The sequence below is a fragment of the Diplotaxodon limnothrissa genome, linkage group LG19 (genome assembly GCF_057381915.1).
Source record: "Diplotaxodon limnothrissa isolate DT_005_m linkage group LG19, D_limnothrissa_male_GT1.1, whole genome shotgun sequence".
Classification (NCBI taxonomy): domain Eukaryota; kingdom Metazoa; phylum Chordata; class Actinopteri; order Cichliformes; family Cichlidae; genus Diplotaxodon; species Diplotaxodon limnothrissa.
This window is the reverse complement of record NC_140614.1, coordinates 5,209,922-5,227,467: the sequence shown is the minus strand read 5'-3', so window position 1 is coordinate 5,227,467 and position 17,546 is coordinate 5,209,922.

Below are 17,546 nucleotides of genomic sequence, written 5' to 3'. Positions count from 1 at the left end.
GCAATATTATAAGACTGTGTGGAAGTCATTGTATTGATATCTGTGCGCTTGCTAGATGAATGAATGTGAAACAAAATAAAGACAACAAACTGTAATTCAGACAGCCAGGGAAAGAGACCTGCCAGTTCCTCTGGGAGAGGACCAGCCAGGCCTGCTTTATAGTCAGGTGTTCTGCAGCCCTAAGAAAGAAAGTTATAGGCAAATAGAAGAAGCACGAGTAATCAGTGATATTCCCACCCACAAGACATGATTCCTTCAACAAAACAACAAAGTACCCTGAACTCTTCATGTTACGAGCGCTAGACCATTTAATACTTTAGGTGGCTTAGAGGTTTTAGACGTGCCAGTCTTAACTACACCCCCAGTGCCAAACGCCTCCCCAGACCATCGAACCTTAGCAGCCATGGCACCTAAGTGCAGTTTAAAAACAATAAAACACTGTTGTCATTTCCTTTAATATAGCAGATGGTTAAATTGTCAGGCTGCAGAAACAGAACATTAAAAAAAGGTGAGTTATGGCTAGAAAATGTGAGCGCACTTTATATCTTATCAACAAAACACCCGATGTGACGGCTTTGTATGTTACGTTTATGTATCACAACCTTTGGGCTGCTGTTTTAATGTGGTCACACATCACTGATTCAAACCCACCTGGAGTCAGAGCTACGATAAATGACCAGATCATCAGTTTGGTTCCAGACACTTTGTGCCTCAATCTCATCTGGACAGATTTTAGATCCATTCACAGTCTTATTTTGTTGTTACATAGTCTGTAATTGCAACAAATTGCAATTCTACATTCATTAAACACTTGGAAAGCTACTCTGATGTTTAGTTAAATTCACCATGACTGACCCCTTACTATTAAGAGTCACTCAGTTTATATTCAATCACATTCTAAATGGTCACACTGTAGAACATTAAACAATAACTGATAACACTTTATAATACGGCCCATGATTGATGCCATAGTTCTGCTGTAATTAAATGGAATTTCAATGTACTGTATCTGAAATTACAGTGTAATTATATTTAGATGCAAATACTTAAAAGTAGGTACTAGAACAAGGGCGTAACAAGTCATGGTGTTACAGGAAATAAAGAATTAATTATGCCATAAGTAAATTGAAGTGACTAATTTTAAGTACTACATAATTTCAGTACTGTGTAATTTAGCAGAAAAACAAACATTTTCATCATAACTATACTTTTTAGGGTGCAGAATGTATTGTGGAGTAACTAAACCTTGCCTAACTTCTGGGTATTTCAGAGGAAAGGAGACACACATTCTACTGGAAGTAATTTTGAAAAAATGAAAAACCATCATGTATAGATGTCAACATAATGAATATAAAATAAAGAAAAACTAGGCAAGACTAATCTCCTCTGAAAAAGTAAAGCATATTTATAATGTAAGATGTAGAAATACTGTCTGTTTTACCAAAAAATGATTTATGGGATACTTAAAATGAGTGAAAGCATAATTTGTGTCTCTTTTCCTGTAAATTGGCTGGAAGTTAGATCAGGTTAAGTCACTCCATAATCCCACCTGCTCCCCAAAAAGCACAGCGTACCAAGTAAATTAAAATTGCTGTTTTCTCCTCCTCCTGCTTTTTAAGATAAACATCTTGGTCTGTATTGATAAATATTTGTCTTTCCACTGGATTAAAATGGAGGTGCTGCTCTTTATTTACCCGTTGCCATGGTGAATCGTGGTATCGATGGCTTCCTTTCTCTGCTCATGCACGGGTTCACCTCAGGTTGAACATACTCAGAGTTGATTGAACCAACCGAAGACTCCGATCACAGAGTTGATTAACTCAGATTTTCGTTTTTAAACTCGGGCTTTGTTGAACCCGTTTGAGGGGAATAGGCCCCTGGTGCATTTGTGAAACACGTCCTCTGCATGCATTAACACGATCTTTTCCTTTTCCCCATATTTTTCTAGACTACAATAAGAGATTTGCAGGAGAAAAACTGTGTGTGTGAGTGTGTTTAAACCTATGTATCTGGCCTCCTTTGCCTCTGCTCACTGTTTGTGTGTTTATATCTTCCTCTGTTTTTGTTTGTCTGCCTGTGTGTGCTGTTTGTTTTGTGTCTTTTTCCCCGAGTTTGTCCTTTAATGTGTCTTTCTGTTGCGTGACTGTGTATCAGAGTGTATGTGTGTGTGCGCGGAGCTGCTGGGTGACATTTTCCATTGCAGGTGTGACATCTCTGCTCCCCTGACAGCCTCTTCTCCGACACACACTAAACAACTCCTCGCTGATTTTACCTGCCTCCCCCCCTCCAGCCCCTCCACACACACACACACCTTATCGTCCACCTCTGTCTCAGCACTGCTGCTCGACAAGCTAATTTAGCCAATTACACACAGGTGTGATGCTAATTTCCCCGAGCTGGCAGCCAGCTCCTGGAGGAGGTAAAAAATAACATAATTACACCCATCTGTCCCCCTGCAGGCAGGCAGGCTCTCCCACTGGGTGTCGGCTCCACCGCCATTACAAAACACACACAGGAGAGGGAAAAAAAAGCCACACTGTTGGCTTTGATAATAGGGGAGAAGACAATGGACAATGTGTGTGTGTGTGGAGGAATCCAGGCTGCAGCCACAGTTGCTTTTCCTCCTCTTTGTCTGAAGCTTTCAATGGATTTTCAGCGATACACAGCAATTTCCCACAAGAAAAGAAAACAGACTTTTGGTGCGGCGGGATAATTATGTGAAACTGTTTTCGAAGGCGATGGGGTTGGATGTGCCACTGTTAGGTTTTGTGTATGTGAGAGGAGAGGAGATGAGGAGGGTATTTCAAAACTGAAACACACAACAAAACGAGGTCAGAATAGACGGAGGTCTGCAGACGGTGGAGGAAACAGAGGAATCAACAAGCTGCAGAGTTTCTCTGGGCCTTAAATGAACTAGGCAACATGGAGTCTTAAAAGAAGACTCTGCAGACGCCACTATGGTTATAGCTGGTGGAGGGGCATGTATAGTAATCAAAAGGCCAACGTATCGATGCCTGGCTTCTCCTGTTTGCATACTGATTTGTCCTTGGGTAAGATTTCAAACACCAATGGATGCACTGGCGTGTGACAGGTAAAGATAAAGTGTGACATGAATGGCTGGATGTGGCCTGAGGTGCAACAGTGTGTGAGTACTTAGTAAACCAGAAAAGTGGATGTCACTAATAAATTCAATTGATGCTTATAAAGTCTTCAAGATTTGTTTCTTTACCTTACTGATATATTGTTGATGAATTATTACGCCTTTAAAATACCAGAAAGCTAGAAAATATGATTTTAATGCAACTCAGTAATCCTTCTATACACTTTAGGTGGGGCTCAAAATAATGAGATTTTAAATAAATACATCAATTTCCAATGAGACGATTGGAGTATGCATTTAAATAATTCAAATAATCTACAGATGTTTCCCAATCAATATAAACATCCAGTGGTTGAATCTGTAGCCCACAGTGTGTAGTAATATATCAAGTCCTGTTGGTGAGGTCACTGTGAAATACTAGCAGGACCCCCTTTTTGTTATCTCATGATCTTTTCACTATACTTTCTATATAGTTGATATATTTATAAGGTTTTCATATATTTAACATTTTTTATTTACAGTGTGAATGACTATGTTTGTTCTTTGTTTCTCTTTGTGCCTGAAGGTGTAGCGGCTCTGTAATAATAGTGATAAAAGGCTTCTAAATCTTGGTTTATAACAGTCTATGTCCTAACAGTTTTAGGCTGAAATAGCACATTGATGACTTCAGAGTATACAGTGGGATGCAAAAGTTTGGGCAACCTTGTTAATAGTCATTATTTGCCTGTATGAATCGTCGGTTGTTACAATAAAAAATGTGAGTTAAATATATCATAGACACACACAGTGATATTTGAGAAGTGAAATGAAGTTTAGTGGATTTACAGAAAGTGTGCAATAATTGTTTAAACAAAATCAGGCAGGTGCATAAAAGCACCACAAAAAAAGACATGAAATCAATATTTTGCAGAAATTACAGCCTCTAAACGCTTCCTGTAAGTTCCAGTTAGAGTCTGGATTGTGGTTGAAGGTATTTTGGACCATTCCTCTTTACAAAACATCTCTAGTTCATTCAGGTTTGATGGCTTCCGAGCATGGACAGCTCTCTTTAACTCACAGCACAGATTTTCAATAATATTCAGGTCTGGGCTGAGATGGCCGTTCCAGAACGTTGTACTTGTTCCTCTGCATGAAAGCCTTAGTGGATTTTGAGCAGTGTTTCGGGTCGTTGTTTTGTTGAAAGATCCAGCCCCGCGCAGATTCAGCTTTGTCACTGATTCCTGGACATTGGTCTCCACAATCTGCTGATACTGAGTGGAATCCATGTGTCCCTCAACTTTGACAAGATTCCCAGTCCCTGCACTGGCCACACAGCCCCACAGCATGATGGAACCACCACCATATTTTACTGTAAGTAGCAGGTGTTTTTCTTGGAATGCTGTGTTCTTTTTCCTCCATGCATAATGCCCCTTGTTATGCCCAGATAACCCAATTTTTGTTTCATCAGTCCACAGCACCTTATTCCAGAATGAAGCTGGCTTGTCCAAATGTGCTTTAGCAAACCTCAAGCAGCTCTGTTTGTGCTGTGGGCGGAGAAAAGGCTTCTTCTGCATCACTCTCGCATACAGCATCTCCTTGTGTAAAGTGCGCCAAATGGTTGCACGATGCACAGTGACTCCATCTGCTGCAAGATGATGTTGTAGGTCTTTGGTGCTGGTCTCTGACTGTTCTCAACATTCGTCGCTAGGGATGGGTACCGGTATTCGGTGCCACGATGATGACCACGTTATTAAATTAATGCACGTAAGGTGAACTAGCAAACACCGTCGTAGTTACATGCGGCTGTCTTCTTGTTTGATGGCAGGTACTCCCTTCACCCTGGCCAAAAAGGCTAAAATGACCAAAGAAAAAGCGGAAAACAGCTAAACATGAGAGGTTTTTGGACAAAGTTGTTTTTTTTTTTTTCCCATTGATTAAGCACTGCTTCCAGCCAAGAGTGATACCATAAATCCCCTATAGCTGCAGAAAAGGCTAACATTGTTATCTTTTTACAAAAAACAGCTGAACATGAGAGGTTTTTGGACAAAGTTTGTGTTCTTCATTCTTTAAGCACCGGTTCGAGCACCGTTTAAGCACTGGCACCGTTTCAAAAGTACCAGTTTGGTACTGGTATCGGATAAAACCTAAACGATACCCATCCCTATTCGTCGCTTCTGTCTATCCGAGATTTTTCTTGGTCTGCCACTTCGAGCCTTAACTTGAACTGAGCGTGTGGTCTTCTATTTTCTCAATATGTTCCTAACTGTGGAAACAGACAGCTGAAATCTCCGAGACAACTTTCTGTGTCCTTCCCCTAAACCATGATGGTGAACAATCTTTGTCTTCAGGTCATTTGAGAGTTGCGTTGAGACCCTCATGTTGCTACTCTTCAGAGAAAATTAAAAGAGGAGGAAAACTTACAGTTGACCCCCTTAAATACTCTTTCTCATTATTGGATTCACCTGTGTATGTAGGTCAGGGGTCACTGAGCTTACCAAGCCAATTTGAGTTCCAATAATTAGTGCTAAAGGTTTTGGAATCAATAAAATGACAACAGTGCCCAAATTTATGCACCTGCCTGATTTTGTTTAAACAATTATTGCACATTTTCTGTAAATCCAATAAACTTCATTTCACTTCTGAAATATCACAGTGTGTGTCTATGATATATTTAACTGACATTTTTTATTGTAACAACCAACGATTTATACAGGGAAATAATGACTATTAACAAGGTTGCCCAAACGTATGTTGTACTGGGTTCCACATTGACCTATGTGTTGTTTACATGTTTCCATCATATTAGAAAATATATATACTCCTCAGTTTTTACACAAGTGCTGATAAAATGCAGACATTGGAAGAATGTACTTTCAAATTTGCACATTTGGCTGCAGACAAGACTTAAATGACAAAAACGTATAGTTTGGTGGAAGAACACAAGGCTGTTTTAGCTGTAACTATTATAGGTCTGATAAATCCTGTCCAAATAGGACTTACACCCTTTTAGGTAGCATTAAGCATCTCCTTCCGTCCAACAATGCACCTTTGACTTATCCATACAGTGAACAAGTGGCACAGCAGCCTTTGGTTCCTGCAAAAGACTTAAGTGAGAACTACCATGCCTGTTTTATGCAACACCTACTTACCATCTTCATTCTGCTATGCAGAGAACATGGAGAAAACAAGCCCAGGTGTGTGCTTTTCACATGCCTTATGAGAAACAAATTTGAGGTGAAGATGCAAAGACACTGATGGGGCTTGTGATCATCTAGGCAGCCTAGAGATTATTCTATATGTCACCTTATTGGACCTGAGTGTCTTCAGATATAAATACAGTTTGAGAAGATTTCATTATTGAGACTTCTGCTGTCACGCAGACATGTGAAACATGTCTCAGAGGCCTTCCCACCCTGCCAAGAAAAATAAATTGGTCCTCACACATAACCTCTTTATCTACATTCTTGCCGTTTCCTATGGTGCGTTTGTGATGGCTCTGTCCATACAGATTGCATTATTCTACATTCTCACTTAGATGGATCTGTCAGTCTATCTGTCTCACGGTGATGTGCCCCGGAGCCCCACTGACACCTGCCACACTCTGAAAAATAAAGGTTCAGAAAGACCACAGATGGTCTACTTAAAAAGGTTCAGTGAATCACAATTTGAACAAGGAAACAGAATCACACACTGTAACAGACATGCTTATTTTTATTTGCTATTGTAGACACCAGGTTTGCTTTATTATACTGCACATGAAATTCCATTGATCTGCAAAGATGCCGGTAAATAGCAAAGTCACTAAGAAATAAGGAAAAACAGCAAATCTAAAGCACTGGGTTCATGTGTGTGAGTTGTGAACACAGTGGGCATTCTATGGTGTCCAACATCTTCTAACACAAGCCTAGACATGACAAACCCACGGCTCGTGCAGCTGGTACAAGCTGGGATAGCTGGGAAAGCCTGGAGGCAGCTGTGACCCCTGCTGAGGATGACCTGGCAGTGTATCCTTGTGGCCCACCATCAGGGTGCGGCAAGTTGGTCGCTGGCCAGTGCTGGAATCAAGGAAAAAGCACCTCCCCTCATGTGACACAACAGTTTGGCCACCAAAAGGGGCTAAGTCTCTCTTAGTCACTCTTAGAAGTGTGACCAGCCCAGGCACTTCTCCAAGGACTACCCATTCCTTGTAGATGAATGGTTAGTCCTTGGCAGGTGAGCCAATCCAGGGGGAATTTACAGCATTCCAGTAAGGTGTCCAAATATTCTCCGGATAATGGTAGACTGAGGTTGAACATGGGCCCTCTTTCACCAAAACGTGGATCACCATGGTCAACGTGGTCAAGGTATATGACAGAGTACTATATGAGAAATTCAAGAGTGGTAGAGAAGTATGTGAGGGTGGTGCAGGGCATGAATAAGGACAGCCCTGAACCCCTTCTTGTTTGTAATCGTGATGATGAATGGGTCAGAGAATCTCCAAAATTATAGCTCCTGTGGGCTGTTGCTGGTCTGCAGTTGGTCAGTATGTATCAAAAGTGGTCCAAAAAATGAACAGTGGTAAATGAACAGTAAAGACTGGCTTGTGTGATCTGATCCAACTGACGAGCTACTGTTCCTCAGATTGCAGAAATGTTAATGCTGGCCTGATGAATCATATTTTCTTTGCATTACATGAATGTCTGGAATGTGTGTGCTTAACTTACATGGAGAAGACCTGGCACCAGGGTGCACAATGGGAAGAAGACAAGCTAATGAAGGCTGTGTGATGCTTTGGGTGATGTTTTGTTGGGAAACCTTGGGTCCTGCAATCCATGTGGGTGTTACTTTGACACATACCACCTACTTAAGCAGGCCATGCACCTTTCATAGAAAAAGTGTTCCCTGATGGCTGTAGCCTCTTTCTGCTTGATAATGATCCCTGCCACAAAGCAAAAATGCTTCAGGAATGGTTTGAGGAGCACAATAGCAAGTATGAGGTGTTGTCTTGGCCTCAAAGTTCCCCAGATCTCAATCTGAATGAGCATCTGTGGGATGTGCTGGGCAAACAAGTCCGATCCAAGGATACCCCACCTCACAACTTAAAGGACTTAAAGAAGCGGTCCCCAACCTTTTTTGCACCACGGACCAGTTTATGCCTGACAATATTTTCACGGACCGGCTTTTAAGGTGTCGCGGATAAATACAACAAAATAAAACTAGTACCGGTACAGAAAAAAAAAAGATTTATTCATAACACACGTGAAAAGACCCAGGAAAACCGAGTTAACGATAAAAACGATAACAAAATAACGCTAAAAACCAATAAAAACCCTGAAAACCATACATTTCACACCTGAGCCTCAACTGTCGCGGCCTGGTACCAAACGACGTGGCCCGGCGGTTAGAGACCGCTGACTTAAAGGATCGGTTGGGGTTTTTACCTTACTCTATAAAGCATTGTGTTTTGGCGCTATGTAAATAAAATCAGATTTAATTGAATTGAACTGAATTTAATCTGTTGATATAATTTTGGTTTGCGGCACCACAGCAACCCATGTTCATAAGGTCTAGTGGAGTCCATGCCTCAATGGGTCAGGGGTGTGTTGGCAGCAAAAAGCGGACCATCACGGTATTACACAGGTGGTCATAATGTTATTCCTGTATTTGTAAAAGACAAGGAGACAGGTGTAACAGTGAAGATGCAAAAAACAGAGGTAGTGAGGTTGGATGAGTTCAAATACCTGGGATAAACCATCCAAAACAATGGACAGTGTACCAGAGAGATGAAGGACAGAGTGCAGACAGGGTGGAGAAATAGGCATCATACAACAACGCCAAGTGTCTGGTGATCCTAAGAGCAGCTCTAAGGTCAATGGGCAAGTGACCATCAGTGAGGCCACTAGGATTTCTCATTTGACTGGATAAGCGTGGCTGGATAACTGCAAATAAAGGGAAAGTAATCTGCATGAAGATACGGAATTCCCAGAAGTCAAAACAGTGGGCATACAAGTATAGTTACAAGTTCCTGGGTACCCCACTAGGATTGTAGAGTACAGGGCTGTTCATGAACTCCAATAAAAATGATGACCAATATTTTCTATGCTGCATGTAATTCTGTTCAGATATCATTATTCCCCATGCCTCTCCATTTTAAAAAAGTTCTGATAATACCATATTTGATTTTAATATCTTGTTTTCGAAAGCATTTCCCTTATGTCTCTCTCCTCTAAGTTAGATACTGTGAGATCCATGCAATGATTTTTCTCTTGCTTTATTTTTGTAACATTGTAGATTTTCCTGAGAAACTTGGATAGCTCCAGCGCCCCCCGCGTCCCTGGAAAGGATAAGCGGAAGCGAATGGATGGATGGAACTTGGATAGCAGTTTATTAAAAATAAGATAAGATAAGATAAGATAACCTTTATTAGTCCCACACGTGGGAAATTTGTTTTGTCACAGCAGGAAGTGGACAGTGCAAAAGTTATGACGCAAAAATTAGAATACAATAAGAATAAATACAGTACACAGCTGTACAGAATAGAATAAAATAATATACTATATACAGTAGAATAAAATAGAATAAAAATATACAATAAGATAAAAATAGAATACGAATGCTATATACAACTGAGTAAAAATACAACGATGCCAGAAAAGATTATTGCACTTAGTGTTATTGCATATGTATGGATGTGTGTGTTTGTTCAGTTAAAGTCTTTGTTGTGGAGTCTGACAGCAGTGGGGAGGAAAGACCTGCGAAATCTCTCCGTCCCACACCGTGGGTGCCGCAGTCTCCCACTGAAGGAGCTGCTCAGTGCTGTCACAGTCTGCTGCATGGGGTGGGAGATGTTGTCCAACAGGGATGACAGCTTAGCCGCCGTTCTCCTGTCACTCACCACCTCCACTGGGTCCAGAGGGCATCCTAGAACAGAGCTGGCCCTTCGGATCACCCTGTTCAGTCTCTTCCTGTCCCCAGCAGAGATGCTGCCGCCCCAGCAGACCACACCATAAAAGATAGCAGAAGCCACCACAGAGTCATAGAAGGTCTTCAGGAGTGGGCCCTCCACCCCAAACGACCTGAGTCTCCGCAGCAGGTACAACCTGCTCTGCCCTTTCCTGTAGAGGGCGTCTGAGTTATGAGTCCAGTCCAGTCTGTTGTTCAGATGAACACCAAGGTACCTGTAGCTGTCCACAGCCTCAATGTCCATACCCTGGATGTTCAGTGGTTGCAGTGGAGAATGCTTGTGCCTGCGGAAGTCTACCACCAGCTCCTTGGTTTTACTGGCGTTGATCTGGAGGTAGTTCAGCTGGCACCAGTCCACAAAGTCTTGAGTCAGTCCTCTGTACTCCTTGTCGTCCCCATCAGTGATGAGGCCGACTATTGCAGAGTCATCAGAGAACTTCTGCAGGAAGCACTGGGTGGAATTGTGGGAGAAGTCTGCAGTGTAGATGGTGAAGAGGAACGGAGCCAGAACCGTTCCCTGTGGGGCCCCCGTACTGCAGACAACCCTGTCCGACACACAGCCCTGAGTCCTCACATACTGTGGTCGGTCGGTGAGGTAGTCCAAAATCCAGGTAGTGAGGTGATGGTCCACTCCAGAGTTCTCCAGCTTGTCCTTCAGAACCGAGGGAAGAATGGTGTTGAAGGCACTGGAGAAATCAAAGAACATGATTCTCACAGTGCTTCCAGCGGTCTCCAGGTGAGCGAGGGAACGATGTAGGAGGTGAATGACGGCATCATCCGCTCCAATGCCAGGCTGGTAGGCAAACTGAAGTGGGTCCAGTGATGAGCTTGTTAGGCGCCGAAGCTGAGCCAGGACCAACCGCTCCAGGGTCTTCATCAGGTGGGATGTCAGAGCCACCGGCCTGTAGCTGTTGAGGTCCTTGGGGCGTGAAGTCTTTGGCACTGGTACAACACAGGAGGTTTTCCAGAGCTGTGGGACTCTTCCCAACCTCAGGCTCAGGTTGAAGAGGTGCTCCATCACCCCACACAGTTGGTCCGCGCAGGACCTGACGACCCTCGAGCTGATGCCATCTGGACCCGCTGCCTTCTTGCCATTAATCCTCCTCAGTTCCCTCCTAACCTGGGTGGTTGAGAGAGACAGGCTGGAGCCTTGTGTTGAGTGTGTATTGGATGCTGTTGTTGGGGGTGGGGAGGAGTGAGCAGGGTGAATAGAGGAGGTGTGAAGTGTCTGAGGTGTCAGAGGTGGAACAGCAGCAGTGGGGGTGGGTGAGTCTGCAGCCGATGTTGTAGACTGTCTCATGGTTGAATCAAATCTGTTGAAGAAATGATTCAGTTCATTTGCCCACCTCACATCCCTCCCAGGCAGAGAGTTCTGCTGTTTGTGGCCTGAGATGGTTCTGAGGCCTCTCCAGACTTCACCAACGTTGTTTTGTTGAAGCTGGTTCTCCATCTTCTGCCTGTAGCTGTCCTTCCCATTCCTTATCAGTCCCCTCAACTCTCTCTGCACCCTTTTCAACTCCATTGACAGATATACAGTGGGGCAAAAAAGTATTTAGTCAGCCACCGATTGTGCAAGTTCCCCCACTTAAAATGATGACAGAGGTCAGTAATTTGCACCAGAGGTACACTTCAACTGTGAGAGACAGAATGTGAAAGAAAAATCCATGAATCCACATGGTAGGATTTGTAAAGAATTTATTCGTAAATCAGGGTGGAAAATAAGTATTTGGTCACCTCAAACAAGGAAAATCTCTGGCTCTCACAGACCTGTAACGTCTTCTGTAAGACGCTTTTCTGTCCCCCACTCGTTACCTGTATGAATGGCACCTGTTTGAACTCATCATCTGTATAAAAGACACCTGTCCACAGCCTCAAACAGTCAGACTCCAAACTCCGCCATGGCCAAGACCAAAGAGCTTTCGAAGGACACCAGGAAAAGTATTGTAGACCTGCACCAGACTGGGAAGAGTGAATCTACAATAGGCAAGCAGCTTGGTGTGAAAAAATCAACTGTGGGAGCAATCATCAGAAAATGGAAGACACACAAGACCACTGATAATCTCCCTCGATCTGGGGCTCCACGCAAGATCTCATCCCGTGGGGTCAAAATGATCATGAGAACGGTGAGCAAAGATCCCAGAACCACACGGGGGGACCTGGTGAATGACCTGCAGAGAGCTGGGACCAAAGTAACAAAGGTCACCATCAGTAACACACTACAACGGCAGGGAATCAAATCCCGCAGTGCCAGACGTGTTCCGCTGCTGAAGCCAGTGCATGTCCAGGCCCGTCTGAAGTTTGCCAGAGAGCACATGGATGATACAGCAGAGGATTGGGAGAATGTCATGTGGTCAGATAAAACCAAAGTAGAACTTTTTGGTATAAACTCAACTCGTCGTGTTTGGAGGAAGAAGAATACTGAGTTGCATCCCAAGAACACCATACCTACTGTGAAGCATGGGGGTGGAAACATCATGCTATGGGGCTGTTTTTCTGCCAAGGGGACAGGACGACTGATCCGTGTTAAGGACAGAATGAATGGGGCCATGTATCGTGAGATTTTGAGCCAAAACCTCCTTCCATCAGTGAGAACTTTGAAGATGAAACGAGGCTGGGTCTTCCAACATGACAATGATCCAAAACACACCGCCCGGGCAACAAAGGAGTGGCTCCGTAAGAAGCATTTGAAAGTCCTGGAGTGGCCTAGCCAGTCTCCAGACCTCAACCCCATAGAAAATCTGTGGCGGGAGTTGAAAGTCCGTGTTGCTCGGCGACAGCCCCAAAACATCACTGCTCTCGAGAAGATCTGCATGGAGGAATGGGCCAAAATACCAGCTACTGTGTGTGCAAACCTGGTAAAGACCTATAGTAAACGTTTGACCTCTGTTATTGCCAACAAAGGTTATGTTACAAAGTATTGAGTTGTATTTTTGTTATTGACCAAATACTTATTTTCCACCCTGATTTACGAATAAATTCTTTACAAATCCTACCATGTGGATTCATGGATTTTTCTTTCACATTTTGTCTCTCACAGTTGAAGTGTACCTCTGGTGCAAATTACTGACCTCTGTCATCATTTTACGTGGGGGAACTTGCACAATCGGTGGCTGACTAAATACTTTTTTGCCCCACTGTACAACTGTACTCTACTGGAAAGGTTTTGTTGCTCTCTAGAAGAACCGCAGGCCACACTATAATGTCAGGCTACAAATATCAGCATTCACCATCTAATGTCAAACTTCATGTTCACATAAACCTTTGCAACCTCAGTGGTGTGCACGGAGTTGGTTTGCATACCTCAGCAACTTCTGGATTTGGCTTGCAGTTTTTTCATTTCGGTGGCACGGTGGCACGGTGGTTAGCACTGTTGCCGCACAGCAAGAAGGTCCTGAGTTCAATTCCAACATCAGGCCGGGGTCTTTCTGTGTGGAGTTTGCATGTTCTCCCCGTGTTTGCGTGGGTTCTCTCCGGGTACTCCGGCTTCCTCCCACCGTCCAAAGACATGCAGCTTGTGGGGATAGGTTAATTGATTAATCCAAATTGTCACTAGGTGTGAATGTGAGTGTGAATAGTTGTCTGTCCCTATGTGTTAGCCCTGCGACAGACTGGCGACCTGTCCAGGGTGTACCCCGCCTTTCGCCCTATGACAGCTGGGATAGGCTCCAGCGCCCCCCGCGACCCTGAAAAGGATAAGCGGAAGCGAATGGATGGATGGATGGATGGTTTCATTTCGTTTTTGTTGCCACTATGTACCTCTAGGTAGTCCTGCTGCTCTCAAAGTGTGGGCTCCACCTGTTGGCCTGCACTGCAAACACAAGAGATGACCAAGCTTCATTATCTTCTGTCACCTGAGATGAGCTGCACTCACCCATCACCCCCAAAACTCCCCCTCTCTTTCTCTCCATGTAAAAAGTGTGGGGACTTGATTATCAGTCATGTCGGCGAACTGTGATCCGCTGTAACCCACTGACGAGATTGAAACACACCTGCATGATACACACACACACATACACACACACGCTCTACATGAAGTCAAATTAAATGACTCAACCCCTTGTTATTTCCTGACACTTTCAATGTTCCTCCTACTCTGTATGCATGTGATTGTGTGTGTGTGAGAGTGTGTGTGTGAGAGTGTGTGTGTGTGTGTGTGTGTGTGTGTGTGTGTGTGTATTTCTCCACAGTTTGCAGATGGATCATTTCCATCTTTTTCTGCTTTTATTTCATCCCTCTTTCTCTTTTATGTCTCCACAGACAGATTAGTGTGCTGACATATTGCATCGGTGTGTGGTTCTCCAGCTGCACCACAGCACACAGAAAGGCACTCCAGAGGGTCATCAACATGGCCCAAAAAATCATTGGACATCCTCTTCCCTCCCTGAAGGACCTGTACAGCACTCGCTGTCTCAAGAGGGCACGCAGCATCCTACGGGACTGCACACACCCAGGACACCGGGTGTTTAAGCTGCTGCCGTCTGGCAGGAGGTTCAGGCTGCTGAGGTCCCGAACAAATAGACTCAAGGACAGCTTTTACAACAGGGCAATAGCCCTGATCAATGTAAATAGCTGACCTGACTGGATACCTCCCTGGACTTTTTAGGGGGAGGTAACAATGTTTAAAACGATAACAATAATATTTATATTTATAACAAGGTGCAATAATAATTAATGTGCAATAATAACAGTGTGCAATACACATACACTTATTCTTCTTTTTTATACTAAGTTAATATACTGTGTTGTGTTGTTTGTTACGTTGTGATGTGTCATATCGTGTCGTGTTGTGTTATATGTAGTGCCGACGTAGGACAGTTTTTCCAATTTCATTGTACTACTGTACTATGTATGACTGTGCAATGACAATAAAGAGTTATCTTATCTTATCTTATCTTATCTCTAATCATCCCGGGTGGTACTGTGGGCAATGTGTTTTTGGATCCTTACTAACCTTCATGCCACTTTTCTTATTCCACAGGCTTCCAGAAACCAGACCGTTGTGCAGAGCTGAAATGATTAGGTGGTCATTATCAGCCAGTATAAAATTAGTTAGCAACAATTAAGATTCGTTTTTAAATACTGTTTTAAGAAAAATATATATCTGATATTTCCCCTTTGTCCTTATCAAATGGAAAAGTGGCAAGATAAGAAATTTAAATATCTACATTAATGCTGAAGCATGACTTTGATTACAAAACATCCGTCTAATGTTGATTGAGGGGAAGAGAGACATCATCCCTCAAGCTATAAACCCGTATTCAGTCATGACTTTCTACCTCTGTGGCAACAAAAATAAATTCTTGTAGGTTAAACTGGGCTCGCCAAACACAAGTGTGGACAGACTCTAAAAGAACCCCACAAAATTAAAACTTCAAAAAGCATGTAATGCAAAAACTGTAAAAGACTCTCTTCCCAATACTCTCCAGTCAAAACCAGTATCTGATCTGGTTAATATCTCATTTTCTTGTCCTTGAATATATAATATCTGAAACTTGCCTGAATTCACAGAAATCTGAATAGACTTAAATTAAGGCTAATACAGTAACTCAGTATTTACATAGATTATGTAATATGCTCTCTCTTACTGCAGCATTCTGGATCAACTGATGGCTTTTCAGGGAGGTTTTTGGACTATCTGATAATAATGAATTATAACACTCCAGCCTAGAAGTAATAAATGCATAAAGCATCACTCTGAGACAGGATGTTTCTAATTTTACACCTGCTGCACTAATGCAAGAAAGCATCCTTCATTTTTGTTTAGTAAGTGCATTGAGAAAAATATCCCTGTCAAAAATGACTCCAAAATTAATCACAGTGATAGAATCCAAGGTAACGTTAAGTGTTAGTTTCTGGTTAGTCACCATGTTTCTAAGATTTTTAGGGATAAGTATGGCTGATTATTAATTAAGCGTATTACGCTTAATTGGTTGATTGGTAGCTCTGTAATGTATTGAAATGTCTTATATAATGATTTTTCATACTAATTTTACATTTTCATGGCTACAAATTTTAGGTTTTCCTACATGTGTAATCCCTCAGTGATCGGGCCTTGGACCTATTTTGTTTTCACTATGTCTAACCCAGTTTTTTCTCTGTCCACTGTTCTGCTGATGATACTCTGCTTAAATTCGTTTTTAAACCTAAAAATCTCAACATGATCACTAATATCAGTTTGTTTCACTTCCCTTACTGACAGGCTATCTCGGCATTACTTCTATTGCAACCCTGGCAATACTCTTCCTTCCAGTCGCAATTATTTTAAAAGGGGTGGCTGTAGCTCAGGAGCTAGGGCATGTCACCTACTAACTGGAAGGTTGGTGGTTCCAGTCTGTGTGCCCAAGTTGCTCAGTGATATATCCATAGGTGTGTAAATTTTAAATGAAAAGCATAGAAAAAAAATGCATGGGTGAATGAAGCAAGTTGAATAAAGCACTTTGAATGCTCAGGTAGCCTAAATAACAAAACAACACTAAGTGTTGAAATGCAAAACTCACACCTATACCATTAATCACTGAGTCTTCTTGTTCTAGTAGATACTCTAACCTTTCTCGATCTAGATCACTGCACACTGCTCACTTGCACATCACAGTTTCCTCAAGCTAAGCTAACTTATGCTATGCTGCTAATAAAAACTAGTTGTCGATCTCATATCAGTCCTATTTTTTGGCACCTTCCATTGACTTGCAGTGTAATTTAGAATTCATAAAAAAATCACAAATATAAAGTCCTTCCAGGCACACCCAGTTTGTAGGTGCTTTCCTCAATCCCCTGGCTGGCTAAACCATATATATTGTCACTAGTTTCTGAAATATATATTCTAAGCATTTGAATATAAATAAAGGTTAAAAGAAAGAGTACAAAATATTTTTAAAATCATGTAAAGATTACATATTATATAGAGATATAACAGTTTCTAACAGCAATTCCAGTGTGAGGGTGATCCTTTTACCCAAAATATGTCAGGTTAGCTAGCTAGAGTTCTTCTCTCTCTCTCTCTCTCTCTCTCTCTCTCTCTCTCTATATATATATATATATATATATATATATTTTATACATTTGTATAAACGAAGAAGTTTAGTATTCGTAACATGGGCTTCTTATCCAAGTAACCTACACTTATTTTTCTAGATGTACAAGAACATTATAATTTTGTTATATATCAGTACACCGTTGAATCTGAATTGAATCTGAATCTAACCTTTCATATAAATATACATATTAACATTTAAGGGTCTTTAACATTCGCACTCTCTTCTCTCTCTGTCGTATTCCTATTCAGTAACATCTATAGATTCAACCTTGTGTCGTTTTACGTTTCTCTCCATTTCCTCTATACCAGTTGTTCAGCCCACATTAGCATGTGAGAGACAGCAAGCGGATAAAGAAAATAAACAAAAGACAGAAAAAGAGGAAAGAGGAGGCGATGGAGAAAGACAAAAGTCCAGCTGTGAGATGAACATGGGATGAACGGTGGGAGAATGAAACGGATCTCATCTTCCAGGGAGAGAAACTTCCACAGCAT